The sequence below is a fragment of the Spermophilus citellus genome, assembly GCF_964194105.1.
Source record: "Spermophilus citellus genome assembly, chromosome: X".
NCBI classification, from domain to species: Eukaryota; Metazoa; Chordata; class Mammalia; order Rodentia; family Sciuridae; genus Spermophilus; species Spermophilus citellus.
Window position 1 is genome coordinate 33,864,189 of NC_138190.1, and position 24,480 is coordinate 33,888,668.

Here is a 24,480-nt window from a genome sequence, read left to right on the forward strand (position 1 = left end):
CAGGGCTTCCTGGGGCTTGGGCTAGCTGGGGAGGGAGCGTGCCCAGGTTTGGGGGCGATGGGGCCTGAGCGGTGGGCTGGAGAGGGCATGCTGCCAGCGCCGGCTGGCCCAGAGCCAGGAAGTCTGACTGAACTTGGGCCAGCCCTGTTGGCCCACAGACGGCACAAGCTGAACCGCTGCAGCTCTCCTTTGGCCTCTTTGTTTTGCCTTAGTGTTTAGGAATGTGCTTTGAAGGTTCCAGCGGGTTTCGCCTCTGCTTAGGGAAACGAAGAGTACGGGCTGGGCTCGGGCCAGATGGCTGGAGGGAGGGCACCTGTGATCCATCACACTGAGCGCGCCCCATGGGGCAGGTGGAATCTGGGGGGCATGGGGGTGCGCTTTGGGCATCCCGCCTTCTCTGCTGGGAGACTGCACTGGCTCTAGGCAGAGCTCCACCGTGCAGAGTGTCGGGTTTGTTTTGCTAAGGGAAGCAGTATTCCCTTACCAGCTCCCCCAGACAGCCTGCATCTGCCCAGGAGCTCTGGGGATAAGCTCCACTCTTCTGTTTGTCCAGGGCAAGACAGAGAGCTGCAGTGTGTATTCTGGCTACAAAAGTTGCCTCCTTAATTTGCATGAGAATCATCTTCCTGGTCTGCCTTGGAAAACAAAGTCAGGCCTTCCAAAGCCAGGACCCTGGCCCAGAGGGCCTCTCCCACCACCCTGGGAGAACAATCTGGAAGGTCCAGGCACTTGGCTCTAGCCACACTTGGCTTGGATGGGGGTGGAAGGGACCCTGGCTGCAGGCTGTCCTGTGGTCTCAGCCCTCCTGTAGGCTATGGGTACAAGTGGAACCCTGGCTGGGAAGTGGTTGGCTTCCTTCGCCCTGTCCCCCGTCCTCTTGACAATTGTCCTTTATGGCCTTTGTTACCAGGCACATAAAAAGGCTAGTTTAGTGGTAGCGCGCTCGCCTGGCATGCACACGGCCCGGGTTCGATCCTCAGCACACATACAAACAAAGATGTTGTGTCCGCCGAGAACTAAAAAATAAATATTAAAAATTCTCTCTCTCTCTCTCTCTCTCTCTCACTAAAAAAAAAAAAAAAGGCTAGTCTCCCTGCTCAGGTCTCGGAGGGTTCAGAGCACTGGCGGCCCCCTAGGCCCAGCAACAGCATCACACCTTGGAAGTGCTTAATAAATTCGAAATGACCACACACCAGTCCCCTTAAGCCAACAAGAGCGCCCTAAGTCTTTCTCTAACCAGAAGTCACTTTGCTCCTGACTGCTGGGCTCTGGTAGCTCTGCTACATCGCCACAGCACCCCTCCTCTGAACCAATTTCCTCCACTGCGCTAAAGGGGGCCTCGATCAAAGCCTGGCAGCTCTTCTAGGAGCTCTGGACACACTTTGGCTCCAGGTAGGGTCATTTCAATCCTGGCCTGGGCCCACGTCCTAGTGGGGACCCTGGTCTTCCTCTGGTTCTCTTCCGCACCTCCATGGTCTGTTAACCTTCACAACACACACCTAGTTGTTGGGCTCTTGACACATTTGTTCCTTTCTGTCCCCACAGCCATTTATACAGCTCGAGCTCCTGCGTGCAATGGGGCCATGGCACATAAGCAATAACTCCAATGCCACAAGGGCACCCGGGTCATTTTTCTGCAGCCACCACTGTCTGGAGCAACGGTGGCCCTCCCTCCTGTCTGGTAGTGACACAGGCCCATTTAGATGTGTGTGGGCTATGGGTTGGTGTCCCCCTCCCCATTACCATTTCTCCTTGATTTCAGCACCAGCTTCTCTACAGGGATCTCACAGGGATCCCTCCCTCCTCAGCCGCAGAAGTCACTTTCTCTGCCTAAGTAAGGGCCGCCTTTTCCTCCCAGCTTCCTCTCAGCCTACGTAGGCACGTCGCCCTGGCTAGAGTTTAATTAGGCACCAATGCACCCAGGGGCAAAAACCAAGGACCCCTCTCGAGTTGAGTAAATGGGACCCAGGCCCAACGAAGGAGCCTGCAGCCAGCCTCCTCCTGCCTGGTAAGTGACGGGCTGCCAGCAGGTACAGGAGCTTGTCTGCTCTCAGCTAATGATCGCCTTAGGCACCAAGTGATGGAAAATCCAGGCGGGCTGGCGAGCTGCAGGGCGCAGCCAGGGACAATTGTAAGGACCAGTTTAACAGGGCGGCGGGAGGGAGGGAGGGACGGCAGAAGGAATGAGCAGTGTGTGTGTGTGTGTGTGTGTGTGTGTGTGTGTGTGTGTCCTAGCCTCCTTGCTCTCCAGAGCCTCTCTGCCACCGTGGCCGGGCTTCCTTGGGTTTCTCTTCTGCTTCTAGCCCAGGCGACTTGAAAGTAGAAAGGTCTCTGGATTCGTTTATTTGTTTTAATAAAGACAGCGTTTTAAAGGGGCCTATTTGCCACAATGGAATGTCAAGCTAAACACCAAGCTAACAAAATGTGTTAGGGGAAATGAAAAGTCAGTTTATAAAAATAAAAAAACGGGTAATGACCGTGCTCTTTGACTTTCCTCAAGCCTTTGTCTGTCGCAGGACAAGACAGAGGAACCACAGACAACTTCGATAAAATGAAAGAGGGTATCAGGCCAAAGGGGAAGAAAAAAGTTTGAAACCAGAGACAGAGGCCGAGAAGGGTGGATTATTGGGTTATAATAAATATGTTAAAAAAGAAATCTTTTGTTTCCTGAATGTTTAGTCAACAGCCATTTTCTCCATCCCAACAGAAGGCTCCAGTCTGCTCTGTACCTGTTAACATCGACAGAAGCTGAGACCTGGAGGGGAGGGGAGGGGAGGCAGAGGGGGAGGGGGAGGCAGTTCAAGGCACCCGCAGGAGATGCCGGGGAGTTTCAGGAGGCTGATAAATCCAGGCTAATGGAAATGACTATTGCACAACACGGGAGTCTTCACATGGCCTGACTTCCAATAAACTGTTCCCCTCCTCACCCCTTGGAGAAAGTGAAATAAGACATTAGACTTTCGATAATCTCATATGGTGATGATCAATCAAAACCCAGAGGAGAAGGCCAATTTATAGAAATTGTATCTGCTTCACTGGGCGCCTGGAACCAGGAGGTGAAAAGAACACTGTGCTCGCCTTTGATGTGTGAAGTTGCCCCAAAATGACAAACGCAGGAACACACTGCCTCACACATGAGGTCTTTTCAAAGAGAAGAGGGTGCTCTGCAGGCCTGCGCTGGGCAGATCACTGTAGGGACCTGCCGAAAGGCGGGAGCACATGTTTAGGCCACATCAAAGCGATTTCTTTCTATTATCTGCTGGCTATTGAAAGTTGGAGATGCCATCTTTCTTATTTGTTTTATTACCAAAGAAGTTTATTGACTAAATTAACTTTTAATGGACCCTCTACTTTGTTCAACAGAGTTGGTTCTTAAGACTTGGGCCTTTTTAGCCAGGACCCCTCTAGCTCTGTGATGGGCTTGTCTTTGTGATACCCCCCCCCCCCACGAGAACACACGCATCCCAAGCCTGGAGGTGAAGGGCTCTCGGTCTCTGTTAACTCCTTGCCTGCTGGTGTCTTTTTTCTGTAGCTACTAATCACCTCCTTTTGATCACTGCCAAGTTCTCAGGTTGAAAGAGGGAGAAAGGACCTCTTGACCATTCTGGCTGGCTTTCCACATGAGCCTGAAAATGTCGACAAATTTGAAACATCTGCCGGGCTGCCTTGGCCTGATTGCTAAAATATGCCGACCTCAAGCCCCCTCCCCCCGCCCCTTTTAATCTGTTTCATATTCACAAATTAAGCATTTAGTCTGGGTAATAAATCAGGGCGGTTTACGAGGCTCACACGAGACAAACAAGCGAGAAGGGCGCAACACCAGCCCCTGGAAGCGCAGTGCACGGAGCTGCCAGGAGGCGGGAGTTCCACGCGCTGGGACGCGGAGAGCAGTCCTGGCGCGCCCCGACACGCAGTCGGCACCCACACTTTGGCCGGTCCCGCAGCCAGGGGGGTGGAGGGTGCAGAGGAGCAGCCACAGCCTGAACCCACACCCCTCCAACCTTCCGCGAGAACCCGCGGCACCCGGCCCGCCCCAGAGCTCTGGGCAACTCGGCGCCCCCGCCCCGCCTGGGAGCTGCCGCTGGCGAAGGCGACAACCTCACCCGGCACACACCCTGTGGTGGGCCCATTAAGCCTCTCCCTGCAGAGAAGGCTGGATCCCCTCCCCCACCTCTCCCATCCGGCTGGGCTCAGCCTTCAAGATCCAAAGGCCCACACTCACCGGAGATGCAAAAGATACCCCTCCACATCCACGTGTGACCTCCACTAAGCCTGGGCGCTACCCTCTCCGCGCCCCCAAATCTCCCGGCGCTGCCTCCTCCCAGGTTTTGGTCCCAGCAGCCACAATGCTACTTTCAGATTCAGACTGGGGGCGGGGGACTCCTTTGGAGTGGATCAGGGCTCGCGACCGACTTGGAGAGAGGAGCGAAGGCACACACAGGGCCCAGGCCCCCGCGGCAGAAACCCCGGCTCAGGCTTCACTGACCACCCAAACTCTGGGGGCTCCAATCTGTGCGCTTCCCGCCCTCCCCAGTGCATCAGAGAGAGGCGGACCAGCCAGGACCAGTGATCTCGGGCCAGTCCCAGCCCAGGCCCGTGGGAGATCTCCGAGGGGAGGGTGGCTTTAGGGTCACCTCGACTGGGCCTCGGTCGCCCTGCTATGCTTAAGTTCCCTATCGACCGGCTATCGTGGGACGCGGCGGCGGCGAGGACCGGCGGGAAATCGGGAAGCTTGAACATGCAGCCTAACCCGGACGCAGGGGGAGGTACAGGAACAATCCTGCAACCCGCAACACAGTGCACACGTCGTCCTTCCTCTTCCCCTAGCACACATTCCGACTGCGAAAGCCATTACCGCCGGCGCGCGAGAGACTTTTTAAATATTTACAGCCCGCTCTCCGCACGGTAGCCTGATCCATCTTGTGGGCGCGGAGGCGGGGCGCGGGGCTCCGCTCAGGCGGAGGCGCGGAGCCTGGGCGGGGGGGTGCTGGCCGCCACCCCCGCGGCCCCTAGGTCCTCCCGGAGCCCCCCCGCCCCCCCCCCGGTGGGGAGGAGACCCGAGGCTGCGCGCCGCGCGCCCGGGGCCCTGGCAGGGCCGGAGCGGGCGGGGGAGAGTCCTGGAGGAGGGAGGGCCGGGAGGCTGATTTAAAGGTTCTCACCGGGAAGCGAGCGAGGCACAGACCTGAGAGCCGCTGCACGGTGAAATCCGAGGAGCTCTCTTGGCGAGGAGGGGCTGTCAGAGGCCATTTATCTCTCGCCAGAGTGGAGGCTCGGCTCCCACACCGCCCGCGAGTAACAATGGCAGCGAGCAGCAGCTCTGCACGCGCTTCAGTGCATGAATGGATTGCGGAAGATGCCTGCGCTCCGCTCCGCTCAGGCGCCTCCCGGAGCGCCCCCTCCCCGCCCGCGCCCGCGCCCCCGCCCCCGCCGCCTCCCTCGGCCTCGCGGGCGCCCAGCGCCTCGGGGTTCGCAAGTTGGGCCCCGCGGCGTGGTTCCTCTCACCCGGGTCCCCCGCCGCCCCTCCCCCCGCCGCCGTTCCCAGGGCCTTGGCACCTCGCCATCGGGTGTCATTAGGGGCTGAAACTTGACACTAGCCTCCCCGGCCTCCCCGACGCAGACACCCCCGCCGGCCCGCTCCCTCTCTCGCTCCCCTCGCCCCTCGCGGCAAGTTTACTTTCAAGGAGTTGGACCGTGTTTCCGCCGCACAGGCCAACGGCGTGCGGGCCCCGGGAAGGGGGCCGGCTGGGAAGGGTGTCCTCACCTGCAGGTCCCCGCTAGCCCGAGACCCGAGGCCAGCGCCCCCTCCCTGGGGCGGCTGGTCCACCGACTCCCTGGGTCTGGCACATGCACACGCACTCTGAGCACCCCCGCCCAGACCACAGGTCCCGCCAACTTTCGGGTCGGCGGCAGAACCGTGTGCCCAAATTCTCCTTGGGCGCCTGGCAATCTCGAGAGTTGGGAGAGCGCCACAGACCGCGAGGTCAGCAGAAGTGTGCCCCCTCAACCTGCACGGGTTTCATAAAGTCCCCCCCTCCAGTTTCGGCCTAGGGCTGAGAGCAAACGGGGAACGCAGTGAGATGGGTCCCCAAGCCCTGTGGGGTTTGCTTTGCAGGACCTAAGCCAGAACCTTGGGGGTCCCACAAGTATCAGCTGGGGGATGGGGAGCGCAGAAGTGAACACCCGCAGTGACCCTAAGGCTACATCAAGTAGCCCCCGGGGAAGAGGCTGAGCTGAGCCCAGGTTGCGGGAAGAAAGCCACACGTGCGCAAAGGCACACTCAGGGTGGCAGAGAGAGTGCGACCTGCCGACCCAGGAGACTGGCGAGAAGCTGGCAGCGAGACAAAACGGGAGGAGAGAGCCGGGGAGGCTCAGCCGCAGACCCGGAAACGCAGGCAGCAGCGTGCTGCCCAAGTCCCAACTGCCTGGCATACCCCCATCGCACGCCTTGGGACAAGGACAGGGACTCTCCAGGCGGCATGCTGCCAAAGCTGGTCTCAGGCGGGTCTGAGCGGGCCAGGCGTGTCCACTCGGGCCTTCCCAGCAGATGGTGGTCCCCGGGGCAGACCCCTCTGGTCCCTGCCCTTCCCTGAGCCCCGGGACAAAGGTTAAAGAAGCTGGGCACTTTTCTCTGGGAACGGACACAGCCATCGGAGAGCTAGTGTCTCACTCCGGAGGCCTCAGGCGAGTGCTTATCTGACTGGACGACTCTAGAAGGCCGCCACCCTCCACCGAATTTCCACTTGAGCTTCCGGATGGCAATACCCTTAGGGCCTCTACCTCCTCCCAGACCTTGTAGCCATGAGGAATCAAGCTGACTTCTCGAAAGAACCAGAAGGGTAATAATGCAGGAAAAGCCCCCAGACTCAGGTTCTGGGTGACTCCCCCCACCGCCTGCATACTGGGCCCATGGGTGCCCACCTCCTTGCTCCATCCTCCGCCCCACTGCCTACTCTGCAGCCCTGGGGCAGCGGCTTCAGAGTGTGCCTCACTGCCCCCCCCAATGAAGCCAAGCATTTTCCTGCTGCTGTTGGCTTTGCACAGACTCGCTGCACTCAGAGGTGCGCACACAGACACACAGTTGTTCTCACCCTTCCTGTCTTCCTGCTGAAAGTCCTCTAAACCCGACTGCCTAGCCCCAGTGCAGAGTGTCTGACAGGGCAGCGCCTGGCAGACCCAGATGAGGTGACCAAGGGAGTGAAGGACATGGCCCTCAATGGGGAATGGGCTCCTTTCTAAGAAAGAAGACAGTCTAGAGCCAGCCTGCAGGAGAGGGGAGCATAAAGGGAAATCCAGCACTAATCCCTCCGCCTGCCTATGTGGGGCCGACAGTTGACAAAAGCCTTTTCCCTCAATATTATCTCATGTGCACCAGCCTCACTGCCAAGCTGTGGGGGAGGTAGAGCAGATAGCATTACCCCCAAGGCACAGGAGGGAAACAGGCCCAGAAAGGTTAAGAGAGGTCTGTACTAAGGCCACACAGCTAAGCTGGTAAAGGAGGCCAGAGGCCTGGGGCTTCCTGCTCGAAGTTCACTTTCCTGTTCAGTAGTGGCGTGTGTGCATGTCTGGGTGGGGTGAGTATCTGCGTGGAGGGGAAGGGGGACTGCAGAACAGGAATGGACAATCCAGTTAGGAAGTCCAGGAAGGAAGGACACAGCCCCACACCTCTTCCTCTGCCCGGGGCTCACACGGCAGTCCCTGCTCTGTCCACAGTGGCCTGGGGCTGGCCCCCCTGCACCTGCCCAGGGTGGGGGGCTGTGAGTGCCTTCCTGTGCCTTAAGCAGCGGCTATTCCAGAGGTCCTGTGTGCTCCTTGGGAGGCCCAGCTCTACTCAGCCCTCCTCTCAGACTGTCATCCCCGCCCCCCAGCCTGGGCTGCAGGATGCCTTGCGTCCAACTGTGGTTTCCGGGCAATAAAACAACTATTAAAGTCTCAGGCACGGCTGGTGATTTGCATCACATCCTCTCGTGCATGGATTCAATATTTAATACACAATATTGAATACGGATATTAAAAATCAATAGCTGGGGACCCCTGGGAAGGCGGCACAGTGCGCTCCTGCTTCTTCGGGAACATAACCAGCTCCTCTAAAAAGACAGAAACGGCAAGTTCAGCCAAGCTGAGCCCAGTGCCAGGGGAAGTGAGGAGTAGTGGATGCATCTCAGCTTCCTGATATGCAGAACAGCACCAGTCCTGAGTGTAAAGGGAAGTCAAAGGAATAGTATGCCCTTGGGCTTCAGTAGTTGCAGGATGGGGGTGGGGAGGGATGTAGAATTTGTTTCCAAGCAGGCTACCAGCCAGGCGCGTGCAGTTCATTCTTTTGTTGCTGTTCCCACTTTGGTTTGGTTCAGGTCTGAGTCTGGCTTGCAGGCACTGAACTCTTCCCACCATGATGGCTCCTTCCCGGAGCCTCAAGACATCCATCACCACAGCCTCCTGGGGAGCCCTTGGCATAAGCTTTCGGGGAGACAGAGCAGGAATTCCAATGGCTCAGGATATTCTTTGCAAGGTAAAAGAAATGTGAATATCTGAGTCGCTGGGTCTTCTGAGGCAGCATCAACCTCCAGAACAGAAAGCTTCGGACCTGGTAATGCCTGGGTGGGGGGGGGGGGGTGACAAAAGTAAGGGGTCCAGAAGGAGGCTGGGACATGCTCCAGAGCCAGAATCCAGATTGTCTGTTAAACAGCCAGGAGATGAGCAAGCTCCCGGGATGCATAATTATCTTTTTTCAGGCCTGAAGAGGAACACAAATTACTCTCTTCATTATCAAAACACAGAAAAATACTTTACCCTAAACAGAACAAGACTCTTGCAGACTGAGAGGGTGGGGTGAAGGAAGAGGAACATCTTTCAGAGGAGTCTTTTCTGCTACAGAAAGAGAAAACTGACAACAGGAGACACACTTAGGTTATCTGATTGGAAGGGATTGGAGGGAGGCCTTCAGATGCCAACAAAAAAAAAAAAAAAAAGAAAGAAAGAAAGAAAGAAAGAAAGAAAGAAAGAAAGAAAAACTAGGTGCACTTGACCCACTGAAGTGCCATCCTGGATACCAAGTTATATTAATTTTATAGATTTCCTTTTTCATCATAGCTTAAATCAATACGGATCGAGTGGGAAAGCTTGCTCTGGTTATAAATAGATTGGAAGGACACCTCAGGAAAACCTCCTAGTAGTCATTTGGGTAAAAGAAGTGAAGAAGATAGGTGTTGGAAAGCGACAGTTAATGAGCCTGTGGCCTCAGCTCTTTGTTCCCTAACAGTTGTCAGAGAACCATCAAAGGGAGGGAGGGAACAGGCACCCTTCTCAGAACAGGCTCAAGAAAAGCAGCCGCTGCAGATCCCTGCTGGTGGTTCACGTACACCCAGCCCCCTGGGAGTTTGCCTGTGTGTATTTATGCGCTTCCGGACTGGGGGTGCAGCTGCTTTTACAACATGGGCTCTGGGCCTGTGGAACCCACTAGGAAAAAATTCTACACAGAGGGAAAGGTGTTCTAAGGAAAGGCTGGATAGAGGGCAACTGAATGGAAGCAACGCCAGCACCCTCTTAAGTCTGTCAAATCGCTTCACTTCTCATTCAGACTGGAGGTCCAGCCTGGCCTCTTACAGACCTATGCAGAGGGACAGTTTGCATCCACTGCAAAGAATGGCTAAGGAAGGTAGGGGATGGCTAGCCCAGAGAGGAGGCTGGGGTGAGGGGAACCATCCCCGGCTCTGGAGGGGGTTGCACCTCCAGAATCTTCTGATATTGACACATTTCCCCACAAACACCTGGTACTTCAACCAAGAAGGGAAACAACCTCCCCGTGTTTGGGTGGGATAGACCCAAGGTATAAGAGGGCTCTACTGCTGGACGGACCCACATAGCAAGCCCCAAATGTCTAAGTGTGAACAAGGATGCGGGACAGGGCAGGAGGAAAGAAGGTGTCTTCCTGCCTCCTGCCATCCCACCACTCCATGTTTTCCTGGAACGAACTGAAGTTGCTAGCGGAGTAGTTCTCGGATCCCCTCCGGACTGTCACTACCTCCTGGCGCAAGACAGAGAAGACATGGGCCTACTGCCTGCAAGATCCCCTTGAATAGAACCAGGAACAAGGATCCTGGTGCGAAGCCTCCCAGTTCCGCGAAGACTCTACCTCCCCTCTCACGCCCCGCAGAAACACCCTCCCCGGGTAATTGCTGGGGTGAACGTGGTGCCTGAAGCCAGGGTCAGCGGAGGGACTGTCCCCACCACCAACAAGTTGCCGGCCGAGATAACAGCTGTAGGGGGGTAGGGGAGCCGCAGGCAGCCGCGACTGAACGGTTGCGATCTAGAAAATTCAACAAGAGGCCGCCGCGGTGGCGGTGGCGGCGGCTCCAATTAGCTGAGCCAACTGGGAAGGCAGAGAGCGAGGCGGCGGCCCTGCCGATCGTGCCCGGGGCGAGCAGGCGGGCGGGGGCGCGGGGCCTCGGAGCTGCCCGGGCGGCCTTCTCCCGGCCCCTCCCGCGGGCTCTCGGAGCGCGCCTGGTGTTTACACACTGTCCTTCCGACACGGGATCAAGTTTCAGGCCGCGCTGGAGGCGCCGGGGGCCGGCCACAGGCCGGGGAGAGGGGAAGAGCTGGAGCGGGATCTAAGGCTGCGCTGCGCCAACGGGAAGGCCCGGCGCGCGTGAGCACAGCTTGCGCAGCCGTCCCCCTCGGGGTGTGATGGGGAGAAGTTCGCGGGGCCGGGGGGGCAGGGAAGGGGGGGTGGCTGCGAAGCGTAATCTAGAGGGAGTAGCACCTCTTGAGTCTCAAGAGTGGAGTCCTGCGCTCACTCCCGCCTGAGAACTCCCCTAGGAGGGGACAGGCGGTACATTCAGAACCCAGGCTCTTTGACTGCCCGGAGCGTCCCTGGTGAACTCCCCCTCCCCCTAGTTGGTTCGATATACTACTCGATTCAGGCTACTGAGGGAGGCAGGGGGTCTGTGGGCTGCGGGAGGAACACGAGATTGGAGACCTCGAGCTTCCCAGTGCGCCCTGGACCCGGCGCGCTGCGGAGGCCTCGGGCCGAGTGCCGGAGGGCTCGCCGCAGCGCACCTCCTCTGAGCTGGCAGCCTGCGGGTGCCCCACGCTGTCAAGCGGCGGCGAGTGAGCTTCCAGCTGCACAGGCACTGTAAACAGCCGCGTGCGCGCCCTCCCAGCCTGGGCTGGGAACCTCACCCAAACATCCAGTCTCCTCTCTGGCTCCGGGGAGAGGCTTTTGTGGCCAAGCCTGGGGAAAGAGAACCCCCCCCAACCCGGCCACCTGGACCCCAAAGCGAATGTTCTGAACCTGCAGGGGTGCAGGGTGCTGTGGGGAGGAGAGAGTAGGCACTTGCTCCCTCCCCACTGAATGTCTGCTTTGTTCCGGAAAACAAGGGAAGCATTAGGCTGCTGCCCCCTGGGAAACACAAAACTTCTTTTTGAATCTGGGGAAGGGCGGTTGACTGCATTAGGGAGCTCCCGAGACAGACCGAGGAAGGGAAAAGCCGAGAGGGAGGAAGGAGACCGGGCGATCTCTGAGAGAGGCCCACGACAAAGTGTGTGTTGGGGGTGGGGGGCTCAGGGTGACCCGGCCGAAGACTAGAGAACCTGACTCGGCGCGAAGGTGCTGCGCGAGTTCCAGTGAGCAGCCGGCCCGGCCAAGTGGCGCCTGCCCAGCCAGCGGCTGTGCCAGCTTCCTGCCCTGCCCAGGACCGCGGAGCAGTCGGGGACGCCGCCGCAGGCTGGCCCGGAATCGCAGGACGACAGCGTGGGGGAGGGGGACGCGAGGCCGCAAGTAAACCCCAACTAGAGCGTTCTGCACACACTGCCCCCTCCCCGAAGTGGGCCGGGACCCGGGGTCTATAGGGCGTCGACTCTGGGTTTTCAACCTGGGATGGGGGCAGAGAGCTCGCCAGCGTGAAGGGTGGGGTGGGGGACAGTCTAAGATGTCTTTGATCTCATTTGACGATCGCCTGTCCGATCAGCTCCCATCCTGGCTCTACCGAGCCGAGGCTGCCAGGTTCAGTGCTACCCTGGCTTGCACGTTCAGGCAAGAGGACCAGCGAAAGCAAATTTGCGATTGCTTCCCAGACTGCCACCCCCACTTAGCCCTCCCCCCATCCAAGGAAGGGGATGGCACGTAGGCTCTGCCCTATTCCCCCGTGGGGCGCTCCCCTCTGCCTCGGAAGCTCAGTCTGCAGGCGAGGGTTTTCCCCCTTTCCCCTGGGCTCGCAGGGTTTCTAACTTCCTCTAAACCTCCCTCCTCGCTCCGAAATGCCCCGAGGAGAGGAGCCGAGAGGAAGCACGCCGTTAGTGTGTGAAATGAAGACCATGTGTGAGGATGGCGGCATCAGAGTGCAGCCGCGGGGGAAGGGGGTGGCGAAGCCCCCCGCGTGGTCCGAGGCTCCGGGTCGCAGCAGCCAGCGCCTCTGCTCGGCGTTGGGGACGCAGAGCCGCATCAAGACAGTGGAGGGGCTGGGCTGGCCTCGTGGCGGACGGCGAGGAGGAGGTGCGGGGGCTGCCGCGCCGTGGGGGGCGGGGGGCGGGGACGCAGCCCCGGCTTCCTGGGCCGCAGCTGCGACCGAGGGCGCAAGAGCAGATCGTGCTCCACGGCGGCGGCGGCTCGGGCCCGCCGTGCTCGCAGCTGAGAATCAACAAAGGGAGGCGGCGGGCGAGCGGGGGAGGGGCGCCGCTGAGCGTTCGCTGGCTGCTGTGGAATAATAAAAAATAATTAATAATGATAATAAGAGAAAAATCCCTCGGCTTTCATGGCTCTGGGTTTCCGTGTGGCTGCAGCGGGAAGCGCGCTGTCCTTGAGGCGGCCTCTCTCGCCTGGCCTGCCCGCCCCTCCCCCTCCCTCGCCCCCTCCCCTCTCCGAGAACCGGGAAGAGAAAGGTCTGCAGCTGACAAATATTATCCATTCTCCTCATCGATCGCGGAGTGTACAGATGTGAGCGCTTGATGTGCCCGCGGAGCGGCGGATCCTCCCTGCTCGCTCGCTCTCGCCCAGGCTCCGCTCGCCGCCCCCCTCCTCCCCCTTTGTTCTCCTCCCCTTTCCCTCTCTTTAAATAGATTTCAGGGCGCTGCCTGTTGGAGAGCAGCTGGCGATCTCTCCCCAGAGAGGGAGCGAGCGCAGCCCGAGGTGCCCTGTCACCAGCCTCCCCTCCCCCACCTCGCCTACCCGCTGTGAGCCCCCCCACCTTTCTCCAGTTTCCAAAACAGAAAACACCAAGAACACCCACGTCCACTGAACCGCGAGTCTCTCCGAGCCTTTAGACCCCTTGCGCTGTTCCCGTGCTGTTCCTTGAGTCTGTGCGGGGAAAGGAGGGGTGCTCAGAGAGAGGACACAGGGCCAAGGTAGAGAAGCCGAGGGTGGGGATCTTTCCCTGGCAGCAGCAGGGACGCAGCCCGGGTCACGCTAAGAGAGGGTACAGTTTACCCATTAGGGAAAGTCGGCGGAGGCGGTCCTTTTATTCCTCTTTTGCAGATGGCAGATTAAGCCGGTAGCGACCGGCCTCAAAGGGGCCGGCCGTTCGGCAAAGGGTTAACTCGCCGGCCGGTAATCGCGGACACGCACACACACACTCACTCACACACAGGAGCGCGCGCGCGGCCCGTCCTCCCGCTCGCCTGAGCGCCCGCCTCGGCCCGCAGTGCACCCGGGGCTGGGGGAGTAGCTCCGGGGCGGGGGTCCGGGGGGAGGGGCGGGCTTAACCAGGCCGCTCTACTGAGCCGGGGCCACCTCGCCGTCTGTCACTTAAATGATTGTCCTCCGCTCCGCTCAGTGCGGTCAGTACGGGCTGTTAACAGGCAGTTGCAATCAGTTTCCGAAAGGTCAGCCAAGGTCCTCCGGCTCTCGCAGACGGAAGGCATTACGAAACCGCTTTTGTATCTGCAGGCACTTTAGAAAAAGAAGCGAGGAGGGGCGCACCGCAGCTTCGCGGCTGCTTGCGAGCCAGGGGAGAGGGTCCGGCCGCGGGGTGGGGGTGGAGGCTGCACCCCCGCGGCCTTTGCCGCACGGCTGGGAAATCACCGGCAGAGTGACCTAGGCCCTTCAGGTTTTGATGGGGAAGCAGGCAAAAGGGGGCGGGGGAAGTAGGCAGCAAGGGAAGGAGGAACGGGAGGAAGTGGGAGAGGCGTCCTGGTTCCCCTCCTGGCCCCGCCTGCGGCCCACACCAGGACCCGGACGGAGGCGGGCAGCCTTGAGCTCCGGGAGACAAAACTCGGACTACCAGAGCCTCCAGACGCCGGGAAGTGGGGAAGAGGGTGGTGTGTGTCTGTGTGTGTAGTGGGGAGACCCTTGCACAGCGAGCGAGTCCCCGCGCGGTGTCTGAAGACGCTGCTGCCGCCGCCGCTAGAAGTCGTCCATCAGCAACCAGTCCAACCTGCCAGTGATAATGTGCGATCAACACCAAATCACCCCCGCCAGGCGCGATCCATCATCGCAGCGCGCCGCGGGCCCGCGTGAGGCTGACTCGCGGCTGGAGGGGGGTGTGCACAGAGTAGGAGGCGGCCGCCCAGCTCTCAGAGACTCCGCGCACCTCGCTGCCCCTCCTGGAGGCCTGCACCCTGACGTTCAGAACTACTCAAGTTCCTCAGCTTGCAGAGCACAAACCCGGTGGCTCTGAGTTCCAGGTGCAGGTCACTTAGGAGCCCGCGCGTCCTTCGCGCCCTGTTACCCTGGTCCCACCCTGCAAAGCCATCCTTAGAGCTGTCCTGACCGTCCCCTCCCCCTCCTCCGAGAAAGCGTGGCTGGCGGGAAATTAATATTTAATATCGTGAAATTGATTAAAGGGCTGGAAGCCGGCGATAGGGTGGGGGGAAGGGTAGGGTCTCCAAGCGTAATTAAAGATCTGAGAGTCGTGGCCGCTCCTTCTCGCCCCGGCCGCACGTGGCCTTTGTGATGCCGAGGCAGGGTCGGCCTGGGCTGCCCTGGGTCGGGTGGGCCGGGACGGTGGATGCCTTGGGCCGGGACGGTGGGCGGCACATCGGAGGGAGGTTATCCGGGAAGTGGTGAGTAACCTTGGCGCATCTGGGGCTTCACGGAGATCTGTCCCTCTGGTGCCTTCCTGTGTCATGAGCCCCTCTCGACTACTAAAGTCCGAGGGTCCGTTGCTGCAGCTCCTCGCTGCTTGTTCGGCGAAGATGCACCGTTACTGCCCGGGAGGCCCCAGCTCGTCCCCACCCATCCCCGCCGCTCCAAGACCCTGTAGGGCAGCTTCACTGTGGGTCCTGCTCCAAGACTGCCCCCATCCCCTGACAGGTGGGTTTCTCCGCCTTTCACGCAGCACTTCCGGAGGGTGAAAGTCAGGTTCACCCTTTTGTCCTGCAACTTGGGGGTCCTGCCTGTTCTCTCCGGTCTAGGCCCCACCCCAGGCGGCTCAAGCCTGGGGCAGCTTAACTCGTTCAGCTGCGCTGCAGATGGGGCCTGCTGCTCCAGGCGGCTGTCTCCAGGGAGTCATCACTGAACCAGCTCGGCCGGCCGCCTGTCGTGCCGTTTAAGGTTACTACGCCTCCCGGGAGGGGCATCGGGTCTGGACTAGAGTGAAGGTGGGTGCAGCTGAGACGCCCAGGCCACCCGGGCTGTCGCTTGGAGAGGAATTCGGTGCGCGCAAGGTCAGCGGTAACCCGTTGGCACTGGCGACAGCTTAGAAATCGAGTTGGCACATTGGTGGGATGACCCTAGTTCATGGAGGCCTGGCTCCAACGAGCTGTTTTGAACTGGTTCTTGGATATGATTAATTTTTTGGTGAACCACTCTGAAAAGTATCAAGTGTACAGAGGAAAAGAAAACACACAAGAAACACACCTGGCAGCATGTTGGCCCTAATCAGCTAGGGGACCAGTAGGGCCCTGCGGGCGCCAGGCCCACTGCGGGGGAAAGGTCAGGACCACGGAGGATTAGACTCAGCCGTGGGTTTATTGCTGTGCTTGAACAAAGTGCCAGGGGCTACTTAAACTGGGGCAAGAGAGAGGTAATTAAAAGAGGGGTTGCTGAAGGAAATAGTGGTTGATGTGGGTGGACGAAGTGTTTTCCATAAGAATAACAAGCCGGAGCAAATATTATGCAGAATAACTTCATTTCACCGAGACAAAACCAAAAAGTTCACATTCAGCCTCACACCGAGCTGATATGCAACATGCAAACTTTAGGTGGAATCTTGAACCCGTGGGAAGTGTCAGCCCACGGTTTACAGTGGATAATGGGGAAGCTTTTCTGGGTACTTCTCTCTTCCTAGCATTGTGATTCTAGGGTGGGGAGGTCCTGACCTCCCAGCCGGAGCCCAGCTACATACAGATCACTCAGAATGCGCTGCATTATCAATGCCATTGCTAGTAAATCGGATCTGGGGTTTCTGAGTGTCCTAGGAGGAAGGCATCCCAACATACAGATGTCAAATATGAGGGACCATTCACATTCTGTAGCCTTTACTAGATAATTTCACAACCAGATGTACCAGATTTTCCAAAGACATTCCTGATTTCAGGAGCCCTGGGCCCTGTGTCTATAGGACACGAAGCCCTCCCTGTGATCACTGGTACTGTGGAATTCTGCACCAAAGGTGTCCCTAGCTGGCGGAAATGGCTTGGGTGTGAGGCTTGTGCCCAGTTCTCTGGCCACCATGTCTAGCCCGGAAGCCATCCTCGCAGTCCTCATCCCAGCCAGGGCCCGTCCCTACTTCCTGGTAACAGGAGTGTTGGTGATAAAATATCCCTTTAAGACCCGTCCAAGTAGGGCGCTGGGCAGGGGACGTGTCTGGGGAAGCGGCTGGACCGGGCCCTTGCGCTAGCTGCGGGCAAGGAGGAGCGGCTTCCAGCCTGAGGACACAGCGCGCGCATCGACTCGCTGGGGACGGCCACCGCCTCCCCCCCCCACCTCCCCCCCGGCGCGGGCGGCCCGCGCGGCTGCGCGCCGGCCGCCATCTTGACCGGGTGGCGCGGGCGGCGCTGCCCCCGGCGGTGGGACCGTGGAGCCGCAGGCCGGGTCCCGGCGGCCGCGCGGACGTCCCCAGGCTGGCGGGGGACGCGTGGGCCACCTCGTCCGCTCCCTCCGGAGCCCCCTACCCGCCATGGGCCACGCTGACCGCTGGCTGAGGACAGAGGGACGGTCACCCAGGTGAAAGCGCGGCCTGCAGTCAGCCCTCCCCGGGTCGCCCGAGCGGGTTTAGGTCCCGAGACTCGACCCCTAGTTCTCGGACTCCTGCAGTGGCCGGCAGGTCGCCACGCCCGGCGCACAGCGCCCGCTCCGTGCACCCCGGACCTTGAGCCGCAGTCCCCCAGCAACCTGCAGAGGCAGCCGCGGGGGCGGGGAGAGGCCTGCAGCACCGTCCCCACCATCCCAGGGCTTTCCGGGGCGCTCCCTCCGGCCAAGAGAGGATCTGAAAGTTACCAGGGTTAAGGGCCCTTGATTGGAGCCGCCTGTAACTTTATTTGTCCAGCTTTTTAAATTTCACATGCATTTGTGGAGGACAAGGGACCGCGCTCCGAGCGGGGGGGGGGGGGGGATTCATCCAAAAGTGCAAAAGTGATTTTTTTTTTAAGGGCACCTCTGGTCCTCAAATCGATTTACGGAGAAAGGCAGACTTGCAAGTGGCTAAATACAAATAAAAGGCAAAATCAAATGAACATAAATAACAGACGACTCCTGAAGTAAATACCTTGGGGAAGGGTTAATTATTTTTAAAATCACTATTTTTAACTATGTAGAATCAGTTCCGGGAGTGAAAGATAAAAATTTACTAATATTAGATAGTTCCACGGTTCCAGGGAAGAGGGATCATTGCTTCTGAAAGGCTGATGTTTAGGAATACTGGTGAAAGTTGGTTTAAACTGAGCAAAATACCAGGAATCAAACTCTGGGTTCCTTTCTCAGCTCCTGACTTTAGCTTGATGGTTAAAAATGCAGTTCCCCACCAGAACCGGGTACTCCATTCGAAATCACCAAAACTCCCAACACATTTCACAAAATGTTTTAGAAAAGATAACTAAGAAAATTAGGCAAATAGAAAAAAAAATGAGGCAATTACTAACTCCAGGGGGAAAAAAATCTCACAAGAAAGGAAATGCAATCAGTGAAGCTCATTTGCCTCAGCAATGAACGATATATATGTGATTACAAAATAAACGCTGGATATGAATTTAATAAGATATTGTGATCTAGAACTAGAAGATGGGGAGAAGTACAACCAGAGACTTAAAATCCTCCTCTATCATTCTAAGAGATCAATGAATGACCGTTGACATACATTACTTAAAGCCCCCCCCCCTTTTTGGTCTGGAGATGCAACCCAGGGGTTCTTTACCACTGAGCAACATCCCCAGCCCCTTTTTGTTTTATTTTGAGACAGGGTCTTACTAAGTTGCTGAGGCTGGCCTATGAACTCGAGATCCTCCTGCCTCAGCTTCTCAAGTCACTGGGATTACAGGTGTGCGACACCTGGCCCAGCTCAAGGCCACATCTTTTTTTTTTCCATGATAGGGATGGAACGCAGGACCTTGGGCATTCTAGGCAAGCACTCTACCCCTGATCTGCACCTCTGTCCAACCTTAAAGGCTTCACATTCAAAACCAAAGAAACCACACCCCTCCCCCACCCTGTCCCAATCCCACTTTTCTGGCTAAATAAGACACAAAAGTAGGGTGCAACCCCTGTCCTTTTTTTTTTTTTTTAATTCCACTCTAAATAAAGCTTAGGAGAGACCCAGTAACTTAAGAACACCAGATCCTGCAGATGGGAGGTGACAAAATGAAGAATAAGTATATGGGCCTGCTGCTCCAACATGCTGGGTCAACACTGGCTTGGTCTATAGCCGCAGGCTGGTCCACTGTGCTCCCAAGATGCCCTTTTGACCTCTGTCCTGCCCCGTCACCTTCTCTTTTCTTCTTGATCAGAGGCAGAATCCATTTCTCCTTTGCCCTGAGAACAGAGCTGCCACTAGCCTACTTGGTGAGTTTGTGAGCATTAGGGAAAGATGCCTCTGGGCCTGAATTCCAGCCCTGTCTGTCTGGCTCCGGGACCTTTGTGCAGGGTACTCAAACTGCACCACCTGATGTGGTGACCCTGTCTGAGAAGCCAGCTTCTTTCAGGGGCTCTCCTCTGAGCATTGCTTAGTTCAGAACCACAAGGTTCCTGCGGAATCTGGGTTTCTTTTGCTTTCCAGCAAAAGAATTGGCCTGGCATACCCAAGTCACCTGAAAGGAGGCTGGGGTGAACCAGGGACATCCTGGGAAGTCTCAGTGAGGGCACAAAAGGGGCAGGTAGGTCAGAGTTCACCCAGGAGTTCTCCAGGAATTCAGAAGCTTCGATTTGCATTGATATCTGAAACAGGAGCCTTCATGCTGCGAAGGAAATCTTTGTGGTGAGGGAAGAGGAAAGCTGGCCCAAGGGGCCGCATGCTTTTTGGATGTTCAAAAACAGGAAGATGATTCAATTTCAGATTTAGGGAAGGTGTGTCATGTTAAGGGAGCCAGAGAAAATATGACCACCAATACCAAAGCCAAACAAAATCATATTTTTCCACGTTTCTATCTCTGTCTCCTAGGAGGAGCCACAATGAAATAGCAGATCAAATAGCAGATCAAAGGCAGAGGCAAATACAATTATGTTGCCTGTGAAGCCCATAGCATGAAATTAGAAGTCAAACTCTCCATTCAGGGGTTAGAGACAAAGATAATGGGAACCTGGGGCCCTAGAGATGTACCCAGCCCTCTCAGTCACAACACTATCCACGCTGGACATTTAAAACCACACGGGGCGGGGGGGTGTGCAAACATTAAGTATTAAAGTAATTTCTTCCTTTTCTTCACACTTACTTTAGAAAATGCGTTGACTATATTCCTATTTTTGCATCATGAAAAGATATGTGCAGTTGACCATGGAGTCACATGCCTATAATACCAGCAACTAGGGAGGCTGAGGCAGGAGGATTGCAAGTTCGAGGCCAGCCTCAGCAACTCAGAAAGACCCTGTCTCAAAATAAAACATAAAAAGGCTGGGATGTGGCTCGGGAGTTGAGAGCCACTGGGTCCAATCCCCAGTACACCTCCCCCCAAATATGTATACATTGTGGGGGAAAGGTGATTTGTAAGTCCATAGTGAAAACTGTCACCTGAATAACAGAGGGTAACTGCACATTGCCCCCAAAATGCCAGGTGAAAAAGAAGATGACAGAGAGCGAGCCATGGCCAGTCTTGTCTATTACCCGTTTCGTTTCCCTTTCAGTGCTGAACAGTGGAAAACCCATGTGATCTCACCATTCAATTCCTCCTCAGCCTTCCCTATACTTAACAAGGGGGGGGGGGGGGGAACGAGAGAGCTCTGTTCTTTGAGATTTTCTATTTTTCATAAAATCCATATTTGCCTTATCCCTCTATTTGTTTTATCCTGGCCCAATTTTAGCTCTCTGATTCTGCCTGCCCCCCATATAATTTACGAGGCTTCTTGAGGGTGTAAGTGCCTGTGATAACACAGACTATTGTATTTAGAGTCACTGCTAATTAAGCTGAATTCCCAAGAAAGCTGGACATGGCTTTTTTTCTGCACAATGTCCATAAGTTTTCTGATGCTCCTCCCAAGAGGTAGGGTCTATGTTCCTTCCCCTGGAATCTGAGAAGGCTGGTGACCACAGTCACAACTGAACATACCACAAGTGAAACTGCATGACTTCAGAGGGTGGGTCAGAAAAGGTGATGGCAAACCGGGTTTGGTGACACACACCTGGAATCCCAGCAGCTCTGGAGGCCTAGGCAGGAGGATCAAAAGTTTGAGGCCAGCCTCAGGAATTTAGCAAGGCTGTAAGCAACTTAATGAGACCCTGTTTCAAAATAAAAAAATAAAAAGGACTGGGAATGTGGCTGAGTGGTTAAGCACCCCTGAGTTGAATCCTAATATAAAAAACAGAAGGAAGGAAGGAAAGGTGATAGCACCTTCCACCTGATTTGCTGGATACTTATTTTTTTTACCCCAAGCTGCTACTCTGTAAGTTAAAGTCCTACTACCCTTAAGCCACCTGGAGAGCCCTGGGTTTATGCTATGAGCCCAGCCAACATCCAGACCTGGGAGCAAAAACACCTCCAGATTATTCCAGCCCTGAGCTGTTGAGTCTTTCCATCAAATGCCCGACCCACAGGATCTTTGAGCAGAATGAAATTGCTTCTGAGATGCCCCAGGCTGACATGGCGACGGGGGAGGAGATCTGTTCGTAGCATGTTGCTAGATCTATGGAGGAAGGTGTGTTGGATTTAAAACTAAAGCATTGCTGGGCATGATCATGGGTTTCCAGCCCTATTACTGCAAAACTAAATAAATAAATAAAAATAAAAAGAGCTAGGGGTCGAAGTGTGGAGGGTAGGACACTTGTGACGATGACTCAAATCCTCCACCTCTCATAAAATGACTCCGGAGGCTGAGGCAGAAGGATTGCAAGTTCAAAGCCTCAGCAACTTGGCAAGGCCCTGAGAAACTCAGACCCTGTCTCCAAATGAAATATGAAAAAGGGCTGGGGATGTCGTTCAGTGGTTAAACGCCCCTAGATTCCATCCCTGCGGCCCAAAAAATTAAAAAATTTGAGTCAAGGTCTCAGTAAATTGCCAAGGCTGACCTTGTGCTTGGGATCTTACTCTCCCATCTTGTATCTTATCTCCCCACATTTTCCCTGCCTGTTCTTGAAAGTATTCATGTCAGGGATAGGCAGGGCTGGACGGCATGTTACTTGGTTTTCTTCCAATTTCCCCTCTAGGTCCCACATCTTTTCATCCGGATCCCCAACAGCACAGTTTATGCCACACCCCAGTTGCATGAGTTTCTATTCACATAACTAGGCCTTCTCGCAGAAATCACCTAGCAGCCCACTGACCCTGACCCTGAGGCTGTCCTCTGGTAGAAGACTGAGGAGGGGCTGCAAACCGTCTGCAATGTGCAAGACCAAACCGGGAAATATAGGGAGCCCAGGTCCTACCCCAGGCCCAAAAACAAAAACAAGCAGAGACCTAGAGCAGTGGCGCATGCCTATAATCCCAGTGGCTTGGGAGGCTGAGACAGGAGGATGGCGAGTTCTAAGCCAGCCTCAGCAAAGGCGAGGCACTGAGCAACTCAGTGAGACCCTGTCTGTAAATAAGATACAAAATAGGGCTGGGGATGTGGCTCAGTGCCCTGAGTTCAATCTCTGGTATATACCCCCTCACTCCCCCCAAAAGCAGAGCATCCAGGAGCTGCAGGAATGAATGGCGGGTGTGGTGGCAGGAGCCTAGGCTGAGCACAAAGGATGACTAGAGCCCGAGGGTTAAGACCAGCCTGGGCAATATTATAGCCAGACTTTGTCTCTGTCTCCCTCTTTTTTTTTTTTTTTTTTAGCCTTACTGGGGACTGATCCCAGGGCCTTATGCATGCTAGCCCAAGAGCTCTTAACACTGACCTATGTCCCTAGACTCCCCCCCACCCACCATTTTTTCTTCTTTTTGGTATTGGGGAATTGAACTCAGGGACGCTTTAACACTGAGATATACCCCCATTCCTTTTTTATTTTGAGATAGGGCTTTGCTAAGTTGCTGAGGCTGGCCTCAAACTTGCAATCCTCCTGCCTCAGCCTCCCAAGTAGTTGAGAAAACAGGCATGTGCCACTAAGCCAGGTTCTCAGTCCTTTTTATTTTTTATTTTGAGACAGAGTGTGCCACTGCACCCAGCTTGAGACACTATCTCTGAAAAACAAATGAAAAGGGGCTAGGGAGCACTTCCCTGGCCTGCGTGAGTAAGGCCTGGGTTTGGTCCCTAGTACTATAAATAAAGCTTACAATGGGGGAGAAAACAGACCAAACTGGGGGGGGGGGGTGAAGGGGTGAGACATGGGAGCTATTGAACAGGTGATGATAGGAGAAGGATTAAGGATAAGCAGGCAGTCTCACCACTTCCCTGCCCTCTCAAATGCCAGGACACAGACGTGCCAATGATAAAATACAACCAAGCTGTGCAAGCCAGACCACAGATAGCCAGTACTAGATAGTGTGGTGCGTCTGTAATCCCAGCCGCTCTGGAACTGAGCGAGGGATGGCAAAGTTCAAGGTCAGCATGGGCAATTTAGCAAGACCCTGTCTCAAAATAAAAAATAAACAGGGCTGGGGGTGTGGCTCAGTGGCAGAGCACTTGCCTACCTTGTGCAAGGTCCTAGGCTCTATCCCAGCACTAGGGCGGTGGGGGGGGGGGCTAGCATCAAGTGGGTTTATCTGCTAGTCACTCATCCCCAGCAAATAGCCTGACCCTCAGTACACATCCAGGGTGCCTCCACAGCTCAGCCCTGGGTAAGTAAGCTGACCAAAGGCTGGCACGGCTCTCCCAAAGTTCACAACTTTGGACAGTGTGGTCCTGTGGCTCCAATTCACATTTTTTAGATGCAATTCTTTCTTCCCCTTCTTAGTTATTTGGTACCAGGGATTGAACCCAGGAGCACTTAACCACTGAGCCACATCCCCAGCCCTTTTTAATATTCTATTTGGAGACAGGGTCTTGCCGAGTTGCTTAGGGCCTTGTTAAATTGCTGAGGCTGGCCTTGGACTCACAATCCTCCTGCCTAGGCCTCTGGACCTACTGGGATTACAGGTGTGTACCACTGTGCCTGGGTTTTTCTTTTTCTTTTCTGCAGTGCTAGGGATGGAACCCAGCCCCTTGAACATAACAGAGGAGCATTCTACATTGAGCTCTCTCTAGTCCCAAAGCAATTCTTTTTTTCAAATCTCAGGCCAGGCAGACCTGCACCTACCTAGGGCCTTACACAAACCTTCCTTTCTACACCTCAAACAATATCTGCCCAAGTCCTCCTTTCCCTCCTTCAAGAGCACAATATTTACTAAGAGCTTATTATCACCTTCCTGATGTTTTCCATGCAATTACATCATCTGATCTCCCTCCAATCTTGTGACTTAGGCATTCTCATGCAGGTTTTAAAGATAAGGAAACTGGGGCTGAGGCTCAGTGGTAGAGCAGTTGCCTCTCAAGCATGAGGCCCTGGGTTCGATCCTCAGCACCACATAAATGAATAATGTCCATCTACAAATAAAGAAACATTTAAAAAAAATGGTAAGGAAGCTGACACTCAGAGAGGTTACAGAGAGGGCTAGAGTTTTCCTCCTAGGCCCAGATGCGTTCTGTTCTAGAGCTTTCCACCATAGGTGTGAGTTTCCAAACTTTTTTTTTTTTTTTTTGGTTCCAGGGATTGAACCCAGGGGTACATTACCACTGAACCACGTCCTCAGTCCTTTTTTATATTTTGTTTAGAGAGAGGGTCTCCCTGAGTTGCTTAGGGCCTTGCTAAATTTCTGAGGCTGCCTTTGAACTCAGGATCCTCCTGCTTCAGCCTCCCAAGCCGCTGGGATTACAGGCCTGAGCCACAGAGCCCAGCTAGTACCCAAACATTTTGATCATTGATTTTATGCCATGCCAGTTCACCAAACCTGCAAAGATCAGTAAAACAGTCTCCCTCCTTAAAGAATTTGCATTTTAGTAGAGAAGAC

The 24,480-nt window shown here is 55.7% G+C and overlaps 1 protein-coding gene across 3 annotated transcripts in view; it reads right to left on the reverse strand.

The window, feature by feature from the left end:
• BCOR (BCL6 corepressor) overlaps positions 1-24,480 on the reverse strand; it is a 123,741-nt gene that overhangs the window by 89,113 nt on the left and 10,148 nt on the right. The window contains exon 1 of one of the 3 annotated variants that reach the window (XM_081277505.1): positions 5,183-5,421. The exons of 1 other annotated variant lie outside the window; for it this stretch is intronic. The gene's annotated coding sequence lies outside the window, so the exon portion shown is untranslated. Of the gene's footprint in view, positions 1-4,222; positions 4,242-5,182; positions 5,422-24,480 lie in introns of those variants that run through there. One more of the 3 variants, XM_081277506.1, reaches the window with a different exon arrangement.